At 38.8% G+C, this 16,600-nt stretch overlaps 1 protein-coding gene across 2 annotated transcripts in view; it reads left to right on the plus strand.

The window, feature by feature from the left end:
* LOC127620829 (DDB1- and CUL4-associated factor 1-like) overlaps positions 1-16,600 on the plus strand; it is a 158,479-nt gene that overhangs the window by 137,265 nt on the left and 4,614 nt on the right. The gene's annotated exons all lie outside the window — the stretch shown is intronic.

Consider the following 16,600-nt stretch of genomic DNA (forward strand, 5'->3'; position numbering starts at 1 on the left):
ACTATCAGTGAAGCAAGCCATCATTATGCTGAAAAATCAAAACAAACCCATCAGAGAGATAGCAAAAACATTAGGTGTGGCCAGCCAAATCAACTGTTTGGAACATTCTTAAAAAGAATGCACTGGTGAACTCAGCAACACCAAAAGACCCGGAAGACCACGGAAAACAACTGTGGTGGATGACTGAAGAATTCTTTCCCTGGTGAAGAAAACACCCTTCACAACAGTTGGCCAGATCAAGAAACTCTCCAGGAGGTAGGTGTATGTGTGTCAAAGTCAACAATCAAGAGAAGACTTCACCAGAGTGAATACAGAGGGTTCACCACAAGATGTAAACCATTGGTGAGCCTCAAAAACAGGAAGGCCAGATTAGAGTTTGCCAAACAACATCTAAAAAAGCCTTCACAGTTCTGGAACAACATCCTATGGACAGATGAGACAAAGATCAACTTGTACCAGAGTGATGGGAAGAGAAGAGTATGGAGAAGGAAAGGAACTGCTCATGATCCAAAGCATACCACCTCGTCAGTGAAGCAGGGTGGTGGTAGTGTCATGGCGTGGGCATGTATGGCTGCCAATGGAACTGGTTCTCTTGTATTTATTGATGATGTGACTGCTGACAAAAGCAGCAGGATGAATTCTGAAGTGTTTCGGGCAATATTATCTGCTCATATTCAGCCAAATGCTTCAGAACTCATTGGACGGCGCTTCACAGTACAGATGGACAATGACCCGAAGCATACTGCGAAAGCAACAAAGAGTTTAAGGGAAAGAAGTGGAATATTATGCAATGGCCAATTCAATCACCTGACCTGAATCCGATTGAGCATGCATTTCACTTGCTGAAGACAAAACTGAAGGGAAAATGCCCCAAGAACAAGTAGGAACTGAAGACAGTTGCAGTAGAGGCCTAGCAGAGCATCACCAGGGATGAAACCCAGCGTCTGGTGATGTCTATGCGTTCCAGACTTCAGGCTGTAATTGACTGCAAAGGATTTGCAACCAAGTATTAAAAAATGAAAGTTTGATTTATGATTGTTAATCTGTCCCATTACTTTTGGTCCCTTAAAAAGTGGGAGGCACATATACAAACTGTTGTAATTCCTACACCGTTCACCTGATTTGGATGTAAATACCCTCAAATTAAAGCTGAAAGTCTGCAGTTAAAGCACATCTTGTTTGTTTAATTTCAAATCCATTGTGGTAGTGGTGTATAGAGCCAAACAGATTAGAATTGTGTCGATGTCCCAATATTTATGGACCTGACTATGTATCTAGGTGATGGTCTCTTTGTGTTGTAGTTCATGTGACCTCTGTGATGTCTCAAATCAGCTAGCAGACAGATGGTTAAGTCAGTCTGTCTGCTTCCTGGACTGGGCCCCAGCTAGTCAAACACTCACTATTACGAATTTGAGCCAAATTACTAGAGAGGAGAGTGGCATTTCTCCAGACACCACTCAGAGATCCAGCCATTCAGTAACACTAATGTACTATAAATCACATCACCACTATGAGCCGGGAGGCCAGAGCATATTACAGTGTCTGACATAATTTTTGCAAGTTCACACACCTCTTTAACATCATCTTTAGCTATCTCCTTTTGATGAAGCCTGTAATCGTTGGTGCCGACATGAATAATAATCCTAGAAAATCTTGTAATTTGATTTTATGTCAGGCGCCCTCGCTCCCAGCAAACAGTGGAATCACTATTTCCTCGTTCTTTACAATAGAATTGCCTATAACCAGGGCACTTACAAACAACAGTCTTCTCAGTTGGTGGCTCCCCACTCAGTGAGTTGGCGGCTCACTGAGCGGGGAGAATGTGTTTGAAATCCTTACAGGAACGGGAAAGGGGTGTCACTTTGCTGAGTGGGTATGCCACGGAGAAGTCACCCAAATGTATTTTATTTATTTTTATAAAGATGACATAAATCAGGGTTCGCACAAGGTCCAATGATTGAGTTGTGTAGTGGAAAATATTTTTAGTGCCGACATCTGCATGTGGGCTGGATGAAACAGTAACAGTAGTTTGTGGTTACTGAATAGGGCAGTTTATGTAATAAAGGTGCGGATTTGGATCTCTAGTAGCAATCCTTGTAGTAAAAAGATACAAGCACAGTATCTAATGTAAAAATGTCTGCAGTATGACGATGAAGATTTCAGCTTTCAGGATTTATGCCGGGAGGCGCCTCCCTCAGGAAGACATATTTGTCTCTCAAAGAAAGCACAAAGCACCACTTTGATAAGTTTCAATGAGCAAAAATAGATATTCAGTATATCAATAACTTTTATTACTTCATAAAAAATGCAAATGTTTAACCTGTTGACACGCAATCGCCCGCACGCGGTATTGACGTCACTGCTTAAATTTAATATATAATTTACCGTCTATAAATGTAATTAATGTTAACAAATTATACATCTTTTCAAAGGTCTAAGAGTTCAACATTGATATCTAATCTCTGTTTCACGATAGCAATGCACCAGAAACAGAAATGTAGTTATTTGTGCCAGGAGTACAAATTAAAACATGCAATATCAAATGGGAATTCATACTTTTTTTTTTTTTTTTTTTTTTATGAAAACGCGATCGACAGATGAATCCAGTTTGCCACATTTGGGTCAATTATCCATGACAAGCATTCATTGAAAAACATCCAATAGCACTTTTTGTCCATAAAAGTGATAAATCTGAGAAATATTTATATATTCTCCATCGTTTACATGAGATCTCATCTGAAAAAATTACCCTTCGTCACCGTTCTTCAACAAACCATGCAGTCTGAGCAGCATTCATATTGTAAAATTGTATATTATCTTATATATTAGAGTCCCGTAAACAAAACGGGACTCTAATTATTATATATATATATATATGTATATATGTATGTATGTATGTGTGTGTGTATATATATATAAAAATATATATATGTGGAGTGGTGGGGCGTAGTGGCTAAATCACAGGGCTGTTAATCAGAAGGTCGTTGGTTCGAACCCCACGGCCACCACCATTGTGCCCTTGAGCAAGGCACTTAACTCCAGGTTGTTCCGGGGGGGTTGTCCCTGTAATAATTGCACTGTAAGTCGCTTTGGATAAAAGCGTCTGCCAAATGCATAAATGTAAATGGAAATATAAATAAAAAAATAAAAAAGCATATATACACTGAATTAACATTTAACTCTCCAATCACCAAACCCACCCTAACCCCCAATGAACACTCCTATGGTCACAAATAGATAAACACACAAAAAAAAATATCATAATCAAATATAATTAAAACAAAACATCTCTCTCCCCAGACGCTCCCCGACAGTCCCCCAAAAAACACCAAGTAATTAACCCACTTCCTGTTAAATAAATTATGAACCCCCATCCTTCTGCTTGCCATTCCTTCAAAATAAGCCACTCTCACTTCTCTGCACACCACTCTGGAAATAAGGGTGCCCTATCGGACTTCCATCCCCTTAAAATAATTTGCCTGCCCACCATAATGCTTGGTCTTTAAGACCAAGCCTATACAATCTAGAAGGGGTCCAATAGAATCTACGTAAAATCTTAAACTGCATAAGGCGCATCCTTGTATTTCTAGATGCATACATTTTTTAGAATCCTAGCCCATACTCCCCCCTCCAATACCAAGTTTAAATCTTTCTCCCATAATCTCTTGAGAGAAGTTGAAGCTCCGCCCCCAGACTCTGAATTGACATGAGGCACTGATGCTTCATGACCTTTTCCAAAGGCCGTGATCACCACTTCCATATGCTTGAGGCAACTTTTGAATAAATGTCAGAATTAAATACTCTGGACACTTATGTCCATACAGAGTGTAAATGCGGGGTGTATTTTAACTTTTACGACTAGTTTGATAGACAGGCTTTGCAATGGCAAAATAGGTGCAAGAACATCCCGTTCAATACAAAACCTGGGAGGGGCTCTCTCAGGTGGAATCGACCAGTGAGCCAAATGTCTGAGATCGAATGCATAATAATAAAACAAAATTCTGGGCAGGCTTAGCCCACCTTTGTCAATGTAACTTATTAAAATGTAATCTAGGATGCTTACCATTTCAAATGAAGGACTTCACTATGCTATCAAATTGCTTGAAGAGAGGGGGACATCTATAGGGAGATTTTGTAACAGGTTGTTACATTTTGGAATACAATTTATTTTAAAAAAATAAACCTGGCCTATCATAGATAAATGTAATGAAGCCCACCTGCCCACATCGCTCAAACCTTTTAATTAAGGGGGTCAAAAATACTTAATGCCTTGTTTGGGTCATTGAAAGGTGCCCGGCTGAAAAGACATTACAGGACAGTATGCAGTCAGAGCAAATACTTTGGATTTAGACCAATTAACTCTCTATCCTGAGAATTTATAAAAGGAATTCATAATTCTATGGAGGCAAGGCATAGAGTGAAATAATCTGAAATTGATCTGAGACTAAGATGTTTCCAATTGAGCAATCCACAACAGATGAAATGAGGGACTTGGATATAAAAATAAAAATAATCTATTCTAGAATAAATCTTATGGACTCGTGAATAAAATGTATAGTCCCTACCGGATGGCTTAGAAATCTCAAAATATCTGTAAGGCCAAGATTTTTACACATCCTGTGAAGCATCAATGTTGCTCTAGGGGGCTTGCACACGTTTGCTTCACTGTGATCAAGGACTGAGTCCATAAAGATCAAAGTCTCCTCCCAATATTTTGTCGTGAGGGGTGCCAGCAGCTTGTAAAATCCCTTCAAGATCTATAAAAAAGCCCTGATAATCAATGCTAGGTTGTTAACCTAGCCCCTGGATCAACCTTTGCCCCTGAATTTCAGCTAAAACAATAACTCTTCCTAATTTTCCTTACTCTGTTTGAGACATTTGAATTGTAGATGCTTACTTATCAGTGTAATGACTCCTGTGCAGTTATGGAGCAGAGTGGCTCGAATCTCATTGGTTTGTCATAAAAAGTATTAAAGCTAGCAAAGTGCTCAGAGCTCGCCGAAATTCACTGAGATGGTTACAAGTAGAGGTCGACCGATATGGTTTTTTTCATGCCGATGCTGATCTTTTGAAATCCGGGTTGGCTGATGGCCGATTAATGCTGCCGATTTATTTTGGCCGATATGTGCTTGTTTTTAACCTCTTATTTGAACCTTTTATTTGAAAGATAAAATGTAACACAAATAATTACTTAAGAATTACTTAAAAAATTTATAATGTAAAAACATATTGTATAAATAATGTATAACAAATATATTAAATAAACAAAGCAGGCGTTACGAACCGCTCCGAGACACGAAGGTTGAGATCCAAATGCAGCTTTAATTAAGGGGCAATCCAGACACGTAATCCAATATTCAGAGCATCCAAGAGAAGCACAGGCATAACTAGGGATGGGTATCGTTAAGGTTTTAATGTATTACTACTCTTACCGATACTGCTTATCAATCCGGTACTTTAACGGTATTCTTAACGGTTCTTTTTGTTTTTTATATATATAAATAATATATCTAATAAAGTAATCAATTGTAAAATAACACTGCATAGTATATCATAGATAGATTAATGCTTATTAATGCAGAAGTTATTCATTCAAGAGCTGTAAGTGATTTTCTCTTTGCCTTTTGTTGTTTGATTCGCAGTAATGGCTCAATCGTCAGCATGTTTATTAGACTGCTTCCCCTTTAAGACCGAGTCTAATAGGCTCCTGATGCACCATATTTTCTCCCAACTATTTCCATAACTACGTCCATTTAAGACATAAACTGTGTTTAAGTGAATCTCCAAGCCGGTCGTTTTGACATATTTGTGTGTATAGTTGATCGTTTAGACACGCACATGAAACCCAAAGTAGCCTATACTTTGCTTGTCTCGTTGCGGTCTGTTTCGGAGTGCGCGCCGCCTTGGGAATGGTATCTCTTGCGCTCTTTTTATTATTAAACGCATCCCGCAATTTAGCAACAGTAGCTAGACTGCATTTTACAGCAATCACCGATCGTGCTGATTCTGACGTTAAGTTTGAGTTTTAGGGAGAAATGTCAGTGCACCGCTGTGAAGGGAAGGAAGTTGTGCTAGACAGAATGCTGCTTATGTATAAATATTCTTTTTATAATCTTTGGAAGGCGAAATCTAAAATAAAATCAGACTAATATCACAGATCTAAACCAGGCTACGTTTGAATGTTTAGTTCTGTCACTCATTAAGCAGGGCTCGTGTTGTGCTCGCTGTGAGCGAGATTTCTCCAGTACCGACAGCAGAACCGATAACATCCGAGCTTACCAAAGCCAGTCCTTAACTAGCCTATAGTGCTTTGGTATCTTTTTTATTACTTATTTCTCTGCATTGAGTGACAACCCTCTCAAATATAAGACACACAGAACAAATAAAAGTCTCAGACTGCTAATAATCGGCTTGATATACTTGGATATTTGCCGATTATGTTAATTGAAAAAAAATCAGCCGATTAATCGGTCGACCTCTAGTTACAAGAGTGGTGGATGTCGAGGAACTGATCGATTATCTGGAGAGGGAATTGTCCGCTAACCCGTTAGCGGCCAAGGCAGATTTGGAGTGCGTCTGGGAAAAGTTCAAAGACTTGGAGAATTGTGCAAAACAACGTCCGAATTCAGGAAGGCAGAGAGATGGTGAAATTCCTAGATGGGCTCTTTCTGAGTCTGCTCAACATAACAGGCCATAAGCTGGAAATCGAGCGAGCTCACAGAGTTCCGGCTTGGAGATCTGTGGAGTGAGACAGGCCCCGATCAATTCTGGCCAAATTTCTGAGATCATCCGATAAAGATCCGTTATCTCCCATTTGCCCACGGTATGGACAAAAGTGTCCAGTGTGTTTAATTCTGATATTTATTTAAATGTTGCTTCAAGCATATAGATGAACCCAAAGTTATGTATTAATAAGTCCCCTTTCTGCTGTACAGAGTGGATTGTGAGGGAGGTTAATATTCTCAGTGACCTATATGAGAGTTGAGTGTTGAGGTCCTTTTGAAAATATGGTTCAACATTTTGGGATCCCAGGTCTCAATTCTTTAGGTCCTCCTGCTCTTTACTTTTGGCAGATACTCTGGGAGTGGTTATTACTGCTTTTGGAAAAGGTCATGAGAACTCAGTGTATTACTCCCTGCTAATTCAGAGTCTGGGGGACAAGAGCTTCAACTTCTCTCAAGAGATAATGGGAGAAAGATTTAAACTTGGAGGAGGGAATGTGGACTAGGATTCTAAAAATCAGAAGATTGGGACACAACCCATGTTTTTTAGTGGTGTGTTAAGATTCAAGAAGTTTTATGTGTGCCGGATTGGGCACTCAAATTTCATTTTGTCCCAGACTCTGTATTTTAGGCGATTTGAGCGGTCAGGGAATAAGTAAAAAAAATTATTTGGTTCTAGCCAGTGTTATGATCCGTAAACGGGTCATCCTGAGGGGCTGGAAGTCTGCTGAAGTGCCCTCATTTTAGGAGTGGTACATGGAGATGGTAGTGGCATTTGAGATGGCATGTCGAAGGCTAGGCAACTGGGATTTGTACAACAGGCTCTCTGGGAGGGGCAGCGGAGAGAAACTAGTGGTTTTGGATGTGTGTTGCAACCTTTTTGTTTTTGAAAGTATGCTTTTTATGATTTTTTTTTTATGTGTCTAAGTATTTTCTGCTGTTTTATTGTCTATTTGTGTGTCTTTATCAGTTGGCTTTTGACCACTGGAGTGCTTTATTGTGGGATGTGTAAATGTTCAGGGTGAAAAGTAATGATTTCATGTGGTTTGATTCTGCATTTTCTGTTGTCTATTTGATTTGCTGCATGGAATCAATAAAAAAAAAGTGAATAATTACATTTTGAAAAAAAAATTCAGAATTTCAACTACTACAGAGTTCTCATCAAAAAACCTCCACATGCAGCAATAACATCTTTGCAGATCCTTGGCATTCTAGCTTTCAGTTTGTCCAAATACTCAAGTGACATTTCACCCCACGCTTCCTGTAGCACTTCCATAGATGTGGCTGTCTTGTTGGGCACTTCTTACGCACACTCTAGCTGACCCCACAAAAGCTCAATGGGGTTAAGATCCGTAACACTTTTCCAATTATCTGTTGTCCAAATTCTGTGATTCTTTGCCCACTCTAACCTTTTTGTTTTTCGGTTTCAAATGTGGCATTTTCTTTGCAATTCTTCCCATAAGGCCTGCACCCTTGAGTCTTCTCTTTACCCGCTCAACACCAATTTCATATACAACAGTAGAGTTCAATGAAGCTGTCAGCTGAGGACATTTGAGGCATATATTTCTCAAACTAGAGTCACTGATGCATTTATCCTCTTGTTTAGATGTACATCTGGCCTTCCACATCTCTTTCTGTCTTTGTTAGAGACAGTTGTCCTTTGACTTTATAGACTGTAGTGTACACCTTTGTATGAAATCTCCCATTTCAAGCATTTTATAACATTCCTCAAAACAATGATTGACTGCTAGTTTCTTTTTTGGCATTTTTAATCTCAGTATAGGTCAATTCCGATACAAGTGTTTTTTGCATAATCAATTTAGAATATCTTTTCATTGGTTTCTGAAACTAATTTGGTGTACTTTTTAATATGTATAGAATAACTACACATTATTTCAATATAAAGGTATAGCTTATTAAGAATAACTTTATTGTTAACTAGTATACTGGATAATGTAGCAGCAAAATTAACAGTAATTGCAGTATAAGTCATCAATAGAAAATAAGCTTTTTTATTTTTTTCCAACTTGTTTGTGGACTTTAAAGGATTCAGATCTCTTATTTTGTTTTAGTTGTAAGACATCAGTCCACTTCAGTTATTTTTTTGGAGACCATTCAACTTAAATATAATTATAATTTGTAAACAAATGATGATGATGATGATGATGATGATAATAATAAATATAGCTGCAAGCAGCAGTGATGGGTCCTAGCACCATGAGTCCATTTCCACTCGGTGACTTTCGGAAACAAAGCATGATGGACTTTGTTTCCGAAAGATGAAATGTTTTTCATCAACTCAACATTAATGTAAACTTGGACCCTAAACATACAATGTGTATTATATATATGCCGCCATTCAAGTTTGACTACAACGTCATGTAATTTAATCCATTTCCATGACAACACTATTAAAGCTATCAAGCATCCCTTCAAAATGTTCCATCTGCAGTGTCTAAACAATTTAAGCAATTTGGGTAAATGTAAGAGAACTTTATCAAAGTCTGTTTTAAGTGCCACACTTCTTGCTGACAGTTGATGGAGCTATGACCGTGACCCACAATAGCTACATCCATGTGATTAGCCTCCAAGAAAAATATACAGCTCAATTTTTATCTTAAATCCCACAGAAGATATGTGACACTTCCTGTTTGCCTATTTTTCATTAATTTAGTGAGTCACCATGGCAACACCGTTTGATACTTAAAAATCTTAAAAATCTAAATTAATGTAGGGCAAATGACATAAATTAGTTTAGAATACTGCATGTTCACACTGACCACATATTATAATATTTCTTTTTCTGTACATAACAAATTCCGAACCGTACTGAAATGGTCACACTAAAACCATGATAAAAACAGAACCGTGAGAAACTTGAAGCGTTACACCTCTTCTATCTATCTATCTATCTATCTATATTGCTGCAAGCAATATATTAAGGAGAGAAGACAGCAGCAGATGGGGAGCGACAGATTCATGGAGCTGTGTGTGACTGTGCACAGTGACTGCTGAAAAGCAAGGCTGTTGAGTGTTGTTGAATGTTTGTTTATTATGCAGAAAAGCATGATTCATTTTTAGTTGTTTGTTTTGTTTTATCGCTAACTTATACATTTTTGCTATAATTATAAATATTTATTGAAAAAATATGTAGATCTGAAGATTATATTGTAATTAAGTCATTTACCATTTTCATATACCCCTAAACTTGCTTTAAATTAACAAACACAATGCATTAGGTGTCAAGTTGGTCTGGGCACAGAAGTCATTTAGCCATATTGATTATAGCCCCAATATGAAAAATTTTATAATGCAGCCAAGGACAAATTATGAGAAACTGAAAGATTAGTTCACCTCTGGAATCTGTATATGGCTGTCACGTGACAAAAGAACTGTTACCTATGGGGAAAGAGGGCAACTCTGTCTGGTGCCCCTATCCAGAGAAAAGTTATCTGAAATTAATCCATTTGGTGTCTTAATTTAATCCATCCAATAAACTTCCCAAACCCGTACATTTAAGATAATCCCATTCTACCATATCAAACGCCTTTTTGGCATCAAGTTGTACACCGAAATCGATCAACGTGACAAATTCTTCCATTACAATGACTGCTGTAACTCATTGCAGGTTTACACTGTTTGAGATCTGCATTTTGATGTGAACTCGGTGACGCTCTGCACAATGTTCTGCACTCTCACTAATGCTCTTATTAAAAACAAAGCTGTCTAATCAGCATAATAGATCAATCATTTACACCATGCCTTGATTGGAATGGGAGCATTTTAGTTTTGTCTTTTTGCTCATTTACAGTGCATTTAACATCTACTTTCAAAGCTAGTGGTGCAATATGCAATGAATCCAAAATAATTACAAAGTGCTTTGCGCTTTTTTACACCTTATTTTCGAGGTTCAGGTTATGTTTCTTCAGTATTTATTTTCCTGTGCCACCACGAACAGAGGTGGAACATAAAGCAAGCATCTAGGCATTCATATTGTTTAAAACTTTCGCAATAGTATCAGTTGTCATTACTGATAGGACGGAGGACTAGTCTTATGTGGCTCTAATTGGCCATTGCAGTTTCATTGTTAGTGTGTTAGTGATTGGTTAGAATACTCAACCACTGCAAAAATGTGTTGTAAATAGAAACCACTGATGCAACAGGAGCAGACTTAAATTGAACGCTGTGTAGGGTTTCTTGGTTCAGGTTTGGGGAATGTACAATTAATATTAATGATTGTAATCAATGATTAATCATACGGTTTGAACTAGATAACAATACATTCTAAATTTCCCCAAAACAGAGGTTATGTAGCCCAAAAGTCTGCTTCAGATATATATATAGATAATTAAACACAACGAATTATAATTAATTAGGAATATACATCATATGCAGACAGGCTGTATTAATTTTCAGAACACCTTAATGGAATTAACCCGTACCGCAACCAATCAGTTCGTCCACCGAACCACTTTGCTCGATACTCTTGATCAATTCTCCAGAAGGGTTATTCTTAGTATAAGCTTACTTAATCAAAGCACGTTAACTTACTTTGATAATATCAGCTCGTAGCTTTAGATCGCACATTAAAGAGGCTTTGCTTTATGACCAACAAACACAGACAATCAAGCGTATAATTGGGTTTTAATACAAGGAACTAGGATATATCACAAACTTAACAAACGTAGAACACATTTAACATAGAACAAACAAAGTAAAACAGTAAGGAAAATAAAGAGATTACAGGGATAGCACACTTGTTACAACAGTTAAACCTTAAGAGCCAGCAAGGGAATTACACACTTTAACGCATTTGAATTTAGATGGAATAATACTTGCAAAATGGACCTTTGTGTCGCTGAACAAGACTGCGTGTGTGCGTGAATGTCCTCGTTGCGTCCGTGAGATGGAGGATTTCTCTTGGTGCTTCTCGAGCGTGGATCGCTCGCGGGAAGTTCAAAGCATCTTAGGAGTAACGGTTGAAACTGAGAGAGAGTCCTTTCACCCGGAGGATATCGGACTGCTCCAAAAACGTAGAGTGTTGAGCTTTGTCCGAAGACAAGAAACAGACTGAGATAAACGCCAAATAAAACAAAAGACATGTCTGACGAGAGTTTGAAGAGAAGTTGAGGAAAACTTGAAGAAGTTCAGAAGAGAAAGTAAGAGAGAGATGTAAGGACAAAGGACAAGAGAAAGAGGACAAGCGAGAGCGATTCCACACCAGATCCTGACTTTTAAGGTAGGGAGGTCACGCCTCCTTTGGGAGGAATGACCCAATGAGGCTCCTCAGTTTTGGCGCGAGATGGTTCCCTTTGTCTTGTCAAGGCTCGACATTTGCCTAATTTACAACAGGGTCCGGATGTGGTTTGAATCACTCAAAAGATGGTAAAACATAGCAGAATACATTTTAATGTAATCTTATATATATATATATATTCAGCTAGGGCGAGTCGTAAGGTTTAATTTGATACCAAGAAACTTGTATTTGGTACACTTAAAAGTGAATATATATTCTTAGACTCTTTATATAAGCCCTCAGAGTTTAACTACACAACTAAACAATCTTAACTAGTTTGATATGACAGCAGAAATACCCAAGCATACGGGAATAAAACATATTTCCTTAAAAATAAGCCATTTCTGGGTTTTAAATGGTAGGAACGTGTGTGTCTAAGATTTTCAGTGTGTAGATGGCGATATCATGAGTGTCTCTGGAGAGGCTCTTTGGGTTGTAAAAACGTCAAGAAAGCATTCTAACTCCCAGACTCGCTGGCGCTACCCGGTGATTTAGATGGGGAGGATCAGAGTGTGGGTTTAATAAAAATGTGTGCATTGCATTCAGAATTAATGAGTTCATGATTTTCCGTTCATACTCTACAGCTGTAATAGTCTGTTTCCTATTGGTTGCCAACAGTGTGTTCTTCACAAATCCATACACTTAATAGTCACCAAAAATGTTTGCAGACTAACCAGAATGTCCAACTGCAAACAGATCTCTCACACTTGTGAACAGGAAGCTACACACAATCTAAAATCATGTCTGTGTGATGGATGGGTAAGGCTATCAGCTAAACTACAGAAAGATATCAACCATTTTTTTTTATTAAATGGGAAAATCAACAAGCTAGATAACTAGCAGGCCAGTTTCCAGGGAGGTCTGAACAGCTTAAAGAACAGCGTTTGTTCTCTGCCTCACATACTTCAGGTGCCAAAAAATGTAAAATATAAAAAGCAGAGGTTCGCTGACGTCACATTTTTTCCAGGAAGAAAATAGCTGGCGCTACTACAAATAAATGCTTAGTAACTAAATGGCTTTGACTATCTTCCACAAGCATCAAAATTGGCCAAAAAAGTTATTGATATTTAGTTAAAAATTTACATAATATTGTGAGCTAATTTATTTAGCAAGTTTCACAGAAATTTGCTTAAAAATAACTGCCTGTCCAATGAACGCAGACGGTTGGGTTCATTTTTTTCCAGAAATAACTAGCATTACTCTTACAAATAAATGCTTCGTAACTAAAACGTTTTGACTTTCAAAAGACAATATTGACAACACATGTTAAATAACGTGTCTTAACTTGAAAGATAGTCTCAATTTTCAATTTGAAGCCTTAAGTCCAACACTTAAGTAAATTTCCCGGGATATCCCCTCTGTCTCCTCCCAAGCAAATGGAGGATGACGATACATTTATTATTTACGCCCAATAACCCCTTAACCCTCTGGGGCCGCCGGCACGTCCTGCTGAATATTTTCGTCATTACAGCGGAAACAACTTAAAATACTCTGTCATTTTGGGGCAAACAGATAAGTGTAAGACATCATTAGAGACTATAAAGGGTCTACTTTTATTTGTGTGTACACACAATAACAACAAATATTTGTGCTTTTGTAAAATAAAGAAAATAAAACGCTATTCATACGCTAATGTGCTGAGACGATCAAGGCAAATGGTACACTCCCCCGACAGTGTTTAGAGGTTTGACAATTCATTCATTTTACTGTGCGTTTGTAACTATACACAGGCGATGAAACTCCTGGATAGGAAGGAAGAGTTAACATTTTCCTCAGAAGAAGAGCGGGACTGCGATGAACATTTGTATTTTGAAGAAAGACTTGATCCAGCCGAGGATACAATTTCGGACAAGTCATTTAGTTTTCATTAGTTGACATGCTATTTTATATGAACATGTACATATTTTACTAGTGGGACTGTTCAGAGTATTGACATTTGAAATATGTCCTAATAAGCAAGTTTTAGTTACATGTAAATAGTGTTGTCAAAAATACGGTACTCCGGTACCAAGTCGGTACTGAAACAAAACAAATTTTACGATACCAGAATTTCTGAAGGTACCGGAGTACTGAGTACCGGGTCTACTCGGTACCCATGCAGAGTCGGGAACTTTCAAACACTTACAACAAGCAAAATATGGCGACAAGCAAAGCTGCTGCGGAGTCTCAACTGAATCTTGTCGAAAAGAAAAGTGGAAAAAGCCAGGTTTGGAAATTCTTTCTATTTGAGGCTGATGAAAAGGGAAACATAATTGATCAGCAGAAACCTATTTGTAAACGCTGCTTTTGCAATTTTCTGATGAAAGGAGGAAACGCATAACTTAATAAAGCACCTGAAAGACAAGACACCCGGATTTATTCAAGCAACTAAAGCAGGTTAGTTTAAAAGCATATTATCATTTGCATTAGGGCTGAAACGATTAGTCGACATTATTGACAACGTCGGAAATAAAAAAATTACGAGAAAATTGTCAAATAGTCCTTTGATCTCATTTAACGTAAAATGAAATCATATTAAACTAATGACGCGTGAGAGCAGCATTGCAGTTCATGCCTGACGGAGGAGAAGAATTACACAGATCACAGTCCAGATGCACTCTAAACTTTCACATCATCTTATGTAGATTCAGAAGCAGTCTTATTTTGGAATAAGCAGAGATGGAGCTCTTTAAAGGAAACATCCCAGCGTTACAAATGCAGTTATATTTAAACTCAGAAACTGGCATTTCTCTGTGTGGGAAGCGCCTCTTCAATGAGTTGCGCGAATGTCCCGATCTAAGTGGGAGAGATTGAAACTGCACCCGGCTGAGAGAGACTCCGCCTCGGGGACGCTCGAGAGCGCACACTTAATGCAGCTAGATTGCGATTGCTCGTGACTTATTTAATCATAATATATGTCACTGTGCATTTCTTATCGTGAAGAAAAATGGCAGATGTGACAGGTGAGACTGGATTATGGGTGTGATGTTGTCAGCAGTGGAGGAGATGCACTCCTGGTTATAGAGAGGAAACATTTCTGTAACTCCCCCTTTCAGTTTGCTTTCCCACAGAGATAATTTTTGCGTGAACGCGCGCACCTTATCTTGTGCGTTCAGTATGTGAACGTTGTGCCCTTGCATGCTCTGAGGACACTGAGCTGCTGGAAAAAATCTGCCATGTATGACAACTTCAGTATCCATGAGCCATCTTCAAAACAGCTGGCAAGCTCTGATTTTTCACCAGAGAGAAACTCTCTCAGCTCTTTGTGCAGCGCATACACGCGATTTAACACAGCACCACGGGAAAGCCAGCTCTAAATTCTACAAACAATACCCCATAATGACAAAGTGAAAGAAGTTTGTTTGAAATCTTTGCAAATTTATTAAAAATGAAAAAATCACATGTACACAAGTATTCACAGCCTTTACCACACTCAAATTTGAGCTCAGGTGCATACTGTTTCCACTGATCATCCTTGATGTTTCTACAACTTGATTGGAGTCCACCTGTGGTAAATTCAGTTGATTGGACATGATTTGGAAAGGCACACACCTGTCTATATAAGGTCCCACAGTTAACAGTGCATGTCAGAGCACAAACCAAGCCATGTCCAAGGAATTGTCTGTAGACCTCCGAGACAGGATTGTATCGAGGCACAGATCTGGGGAAGGGTACAGAACAATTAATGCAGCATTGAAGGTCCCAATGAGCACAGTGCCCTCCATCCGTAAATGGAAGAAGTTTGGAACCACCAGCACTCTTTCTAGAGCTGGCCGCCCAGCCAAACTGAGTGATCAGGGGAGAAGGGTCTTAGTCAGGGAGGTGACCAAGAACCCGATGGTCACTCTGACAGAGCTCCAGCATTTCTCTGTGGAGAGTGAAGAAACTTCCAGAAGAACAACATTCTCTGCAGCACTCCACCAATCAGGCCTGTATGGTAGAGTGGCCAGACGGAAAACACTCCTCTGTAAAATGCACATGACAGCCCGCCTGGAGTTTGCCAAAAGGCATCTGAAGGACTCTGACCATGAGAAACAAAATTCTCTGGTCTGATGAAACAAAGATTGATCCCTTTGGCCTGAATGGCAAGCATCATATCTGGAGGAAACCAGGCACCGCTCATCACCTGTCCAATACCATCCCTACAGTGAAGGCATTCTGTGGGGATGTTTTTCAGCTGCAGGAACTGGGAGACTAGTCAGGATCGAGGGAAAGATGAATGCAGCAATGTACAGAGACATCCTTGATGAAAATCTGCTCCAGAGCACTCTGGACCTCAGACTGAGGTGAAGGTTCATCTTCCAAAAGGACAGTCAAGATAACAAAGGAGTGGCTACGGTACAACTCTGTGAATGTCCTTGAGTGGCCCAGCCAGAACCTAGACTTTAACCCGATTGAACATCTCTGGAGAGATCTAAAAATGGCTGTGTACCGACACTCCCCATCCAACCTGGTGGAGCTTGAGAGGTCCTTCAAAGAAGAATAGGAGAAACTGACCAAAAATAGGTGTGCCAAGCTTGTAAAAAGACTTGAGGCTGTAATTGGTGCCAAAGGTGCTTCAACAAAGTATTGAGCAAAGGCTGTGAATACTTATGTACATGTT

This window comes from Xyrauchen texanus, chromosome 27 (genome assembly GCF_025860055.1).
Source record: "Xyrauchen texanus isolate HMW12.3.18 chromosome 27, RBS_HiC_50CHRs, whole genome shotgun sequence".
NCBI lineage: Eukaryota > Metazoa > Chordata > Actinopteri > Cypriniformes > Catostomidae > Xyrauchen > Xyrauchen texanus.